The sequence below is a fragment of the Pleurodeles waltl genome, chromosome 12 (assembly GCF_031143425.1).
Source record: "Pleurodeles waltl isolate 20211129_DDA chromosome 12, aPleWal1.hap1.20221129, whole genome shotgun sequence".
Classification (NCBI taxonomy): Eukaryota; Metazoa; Chordata; class Amphibia; order Caudata; family Salamandridae; genus Pleurodeles; species Pleurodeles waltl.
The window spans coordinates 168,377,703-168,383,702 of NC_090451.1; positions in this window are offsets into that span (position 1 = coordinate 168,377,703).

Genomic DNA, 6,000 nt, shown 5'->3' on the forward strand with positions numbered 1-6,000 from the left:
GTCGGTTCCAGACACAGGTCACAGCAGCACTTGCAATGTAGGTCCTCTCCTGTTGTAGGTCAGGTAGCAAGTGAGTGAACAGATAGAAAATGGCAGTCACATCCACGGGGGCGTGTACCGTCACCGCCGGCGTACTTCACCATTAGCCACTTTACCCCATGGGCCCAATCATAACCAATGAGGAGTTGCACTGCGGTTGTCAGTCGCCTCCCGCAACGGCGCACAACGTCAGCGGAATTACCTCATTTCCACCTGTCCCTCCATACAGGACAGGCGGACACCATTTCAGGGGGGGTGCAGGCCATGGATCCTAACTGCCTCGCAGTGCACAAATGCACTATTTGGACATCTCCAACAAAATAATGTTACAATCACAATGCATTGAACTGTAGTGGTTGGAATGTACAGATAATGACCAGCTGCTCACTCTTTTGCCCCATAGATTGCAACCGCTGTGGATGAATAGGAGATGGAGACATCCCCCTATGTACAGACCCCTAGTGGACTTGGCAACAATGGAGGAAAGGCACATTATCCTCATCTATAGACTTGACAGGGCCACAAACACAGAGCTGTGTGCCCAACTGGAGCCTGACCTAATATCTGCTATCCGTCATCCCACCGGAATCCCCCCTCTTGTGCAAGTTCTAACAGTGCTTCATTTCCTGGCAACTGGTTCTTTCCAAGTGACAGTGGGCTTGGCAGCAGGAATGTCACAGCCAATGTTCTCAATAGTGCTGACAAGAGTGTTGTCTGCCCTGATTAAACACATGTGCAGCTACATTGTTTTCACCCATGTGGAGGATTTGGCCACAGTGAAAGCTGACTTTTATGGAAGGGGTCATATTCCAAACATCATTGGGGCAATCGATGGAACACATATTGCATTTGTCCCCCCCGTGGCGAAATTAACAGTTGTTCAGAAATTGAAAGAGTTTTCACTCCCTGAATGTCCAGATGGTGTGCCTGGTGGACCAGTACATCTCCCACGTCAATGCAAAGTATCCTGGGTCTGTGCATGATGCCTATCCTGAGAAATAGCAGCATCCCAAATGTGATGGCCCAACTCCAGAGGCACAGGATGTGGCTAATTGGTGAGCCCTGGGTCCCACCCAGTGGATGTTGGTGTATAGGTATGGTGTGGGCCCTAAGGGTGAGTGTGTGGCTAACAGTTGTCCCTCAATATTTGCAGGTGACTCTGGTTACCCCAACCTCTCATGACTACTGACCCCTAAGAGGAATGCCAGGACAGAGGGCAGAGGAACGTTACAATAAGGCACATGGGCGAACAAGAAGTATTATAGAAAGGACCTTCGGCCTCCTGAAGGCGAGGTTTTGTTGCGTCCATCTAATGGGTGGATCCATGTGCTACTCACCCAAGAAGGTCTGCCAGACCATCGTGGCATGTTGTATGTTGCACAACCTTGCCTTGCAACGCCATGTGCCTTTTCTGCAGGAGAAGGAGGCTGGAGATTGCCGTGTGGCAGCAGTGGATCCTGTGGACAGTGAAGATGAGGAGGCGGAGGATGTGGATGTGGACAACAGAAGTACAATTATTTGTCAATACTTCCAATGAGACACAGGTAAGACAGTGTTAATACACATATAATTGACAGTTTGATGTGTGACATTGTCACTGGCAGGTTGTGTATTCCTACTTTTATGCCCACTCACTGTACCCTTTGGCATCTCTATTTGCAGATGTTAGTGCCCCACTATTTCTCCTGGGGTGTTCAGTGCAGTCAACGACAGGTCTTTCCTATGTAAACATTACTGTACAGTTGAATTGTTCAACAAATACATTTTTAAAACATTTGACACCAAAATTGCATTTTATCAAAGGGTGTTTATTGCAGTGCTCTGAAGAGGAGGGGGTAGTGCAATGGGCTGGGGCTGATGATGGAGAAAAATCCAGGTTAGAGTCCAGTCTATTTGTATCACGGGTGCATTGTCGAAGGGGGGCATAGGAAGGGGAGCAATGGCAGTTCAAGGTGGACAGGGAGACAGAGTGGGACACAAGGGTGACAATCAGGATAGTCTCATTTCCTGGCGGGGGTCTTGGCAACAGTCTCTGGCTTCTGCCTTGATCGCAGGGAATGTCTGAGGGTGGTTCTCCTTCTGCAGGGGGAGGGGTGCTGGTGGCCTGTTGGTCCTGTGGCAGGGCCTCCTGTCCACTAGCAGCAGCGGAGGTGGAGGGCTGTTCAGTGATTTAGTTAGTGGCAGGGGCCCGGTGGTGTGCCACTGCCTCCCTCATACTGTTGGCCATGTCTGCCAGCACCCCTGCAATGGAGGCCAGGATGGTGTTAATGGCCTTCAAGTCCTCCCTGATCCCCAGGAACTATCCCTCCTGCAGCCACATGTTCTCTTGCAACTTGTCCATGATCTGGCCCAGCGTATCCTGGAAATGTTGGTATGCTCCTAGGATCGCGGGGAGTGCCTCATGGAGAGTCGGTTCCCTGGGCCTGTCCTCCCCCTGTCGCACATCAGTCCTCCCAGCTTCGCTGTTGTCCTGTTCCTCGGTCCCCTGAACCGTGTGCCCACTGCCACTGACTCCAGGTCCCTGATTGTCCTGTGTTTGTGGGGTGGCCTGGGGTCCCTGTAGTGGTGGACACACTGCTGATTGATGTGTCCTGGGGACAGAGGTATGGGCCCGCTGGGTGGGTGCTGTGGTGGTGTTTCCTGAGTGGGGCGGCTCTGTGGTGGTGTGAGAGTGTGCCTGGTAACCAGCTGTCCGGAGGTCCCTGATGGGCCAGGTTGGTCATCCAGATCCAGGCGACCAGAGCTGCTGTCATCACTGTGGGCCTCTGCTGGGGGGGATTGGTTGTTGCTGGCACCTCTTCACCGGTGACGTTGGCTGAGTTACCTGTGGGGATTTAAGTGCAGTGTTATTGTTTCTGCGTGAGACATATTGTGCATGGGTGTGTTGCCCTCTATGGTTGTTATTGCCCTGGCAGCTTTGCCTTGTGTCAGTTGCTATTTGGTGGGCCAGGCGATTTGCTCTAGTGTGCATGCTGTGGTGATAGGTGTCCATGTAGGTCTGTGAGGGGTGTCCATGCATTGGTGTTGCATGCAGGGTTCAGCTTTGGGATGAGTGGGTTGTGATGGTGGGATGTGTGGGAGGTGGTGGAGTGATGGGAGTGAGGGTGGGGTATGTGATGGCATGCAGGTAGGGGGGTTGTAGTAGCATAGAGTTGACTTACCAGAGTCCAGTCCTCCTCCTACTCCTGCCAGGCCCTCAGGATGCATGATTGCCAAGACTTGCTCCTCCCTTGTTGTTAGTTGTAGTGAAGGAGGTGGGGGACCGCCAGTCCTCTGTCCAGCGAGTTTGTGTCTTGCTGCAATGGAATGCACCTTCCCCCGTAGGTCATTCCACCTCTTCCTGATGTCATCCCTTATTCTGGGGGTGCTGTCCCACGGCGTTGACCCTGTCCACAATTCTCTGCCATAGCTCCATCTTCCTTGTAATGGATAGCTGCTGCACCTGTGATCTGAATATCTGTGGCTCTACCCAGATGATTTCCTCCAGCATGACCCTTAGCTCCTATTCAGAGAACCTGGGGTGCCGTTGTGGTGCCATGAGTGTGGTGTGAGTGGTGTGGGTGAGGGTGTGTAGGGTGATGTGTTGGGGTGTGTGTTGTGAGGTGCGAGGGTGGTGTGGTATGTGGCTCTGGTTGTGTGAATGGTCTTGCTGTCTCTCTCTGGTGGCAATTGTTTGTATTCGTAAAGGGTTTTGGGTAATGTGGGTGTGTGTTTTATAGTGGTGTGGGTGTGGTGTGTGTATGTGTGTCAGGTATGTGTAGTTTGAACTGCCCAATGTAGTGTTGTTTTGTTATGTTGTGTGTATTTTGAGTGCGGCGGTATGTACTGCCAATGGTTTGTTGCCATTGAATGTCCACCACGGTGATTTGTGGGTCATAATGTTGTGGGAATTGTTCTGTTGGCATAACGGTGTGGGTTTGGATACCGCCAGTTTATCACTGACCTTTGGGCTGGGGGACTTGTGTGGGTGGCTGTATAGTGATGGATTGGTGTGTGGGTGTCATAATATGGTTAGCGGATATCCGGCACAGCGGCGGTATATTGGCGGCAGTCAGCATGGCGGTAAGTGAGCCATAGTGTTCTTTCTAGAGGCGAGTCTTCAACTTAAACCGCAGCATTGGGGTGGTCCTGATGGTTATGGGGTTGTTGTTCCAGACCTTGTGTGCACAGATGGAAAAATCCTTTCTTCTTTGTCTGCCATCTGCCTAGCTGCAGGCGTGCAGAGAACCACCACAGATAGTGAGATTGTCAAGAGACCCCTTCTTCTTTGTGAATACTGAAAAAAAAACTTTTTTAGGGAGTAGACAGTGATCCATGCAGTACTTAATTTGAGCCTAAGGTTTCTGGTGCACTTATTTTTGAGGGCCGGCACTTATTTTCCTCCCTCAAGCCTTTACTGCGAGTAAAATACACACATGGGAAAGACGCAGGAGGAGAAAAATGAAAAAGCGCCACAAAGGGAGAAAGCATAAAGCTGCAAAAGTGAGCTGAAGGGGCAGGGGGTGGCTGTAAATGGGTTGAAGCGGTCCGAGATGGCTTCAGGATTATGCTGCCTCAGAATTCCGTGCTTGCACATTTAATTGCAGCAGCTGCGTGTTTCAGAGGAGAGGTTTGGGCACCAATGCATTTTTATATGCAAATTAAGCACTGGGCCCATGCGACTACTGCCAACTCATGCAAAGGGTTAGTGTGAGTTTACATTTTTTTTAAATACATCATGTTTTCCTTTAAGGAAAATGGACAGATAGCATTCACAGATATGGTGGTCTGCTGACCCAAGCAAACCACGATATCTGTGACTTTTCCTAAAAGTAGTGGGTCATAATTTGCTACTTACCTCATGAATATTGATGAGGTATGTCAGCTTGCGACCCGCTACGATTCTGTATTTTGTGAACAAACCTATGAGTGCATAGGTTAGTTCACAAATGTATACACGATTCAGTAATTGTCAGTAAACAAGTTGCAACCACATTTATTGACAGTTACTAAATCATTTTTTTGTACATGAGGCCCTAAATGTAGTGAAGTCTAAAATGGGGAAAAAGCCTAAACCAGCTACAGTACTTCCAGCGGAGGTTTTAAAAATAAATCTATAGAATGGATTTTATGACTAACTTTCAATCAAATATAATAAAGAGCATGAGCAATATGTAACAAGGAGAAGGAGGAAATGCTTGAAAAATTCTCAGCCACGAGTGATCTCTCAAGACTGCATTCCAGGCCATTGTGTTTATGCAAATCAGTCTTGGTCCTGCTCCAACAGGAACAGTCCAGCCCAAATTGCCAGGCCAGGTCTTCTCCAGACAGGAACATAAGCAACTCAAGATTGGCTTTCACCTACTTACGTGTCATGAGTGAGGTATAGCTCGACTTCTGTGGCACAATCAGCACAGGATCCATGTCTGGAAAAATGAATTGCACTGATGATGTGGCCCCTGCAACAAGCACAAGGTGATGGAAAAAATGTTTGAATTAATCTTAGCCGCTGCAATAGCTTGTGGCTGGCTTCCAGACCATCAGCCAACATGCCAGTCTAGAAAGAGACCTGTGTATGCAAATCAGTCTTTGACCTTCTCCAGTAAGCCAGGGCATGTCACTTCCAGATTGGAATGCAATATATCAGAAATCCTTATCCTAATGATCTGAGTACTGTGAGTTCTCCCTCTTGCAAGTGCTACTAAGAACTGAGCAGGCCCTGAACGTGGCAATGAAACCTGTATTTATGATGCTGCCTGCATTACACTTGCAGTGGCTGCCGGCAGTTTTAGGGGGGTGGGTGGGAAGCACACACACACTCATTCTTTCACACACTCATGCATGCACGCATGCACATCCATTAACAACACTCATCAACATTCAAACATACATGCATGCACCAAAGAGTCTTTTAAAAAGATCTCATATGCACACACACACACACACACACACACTTACCTTCAGCCTCGGAGGTCCCAGGAG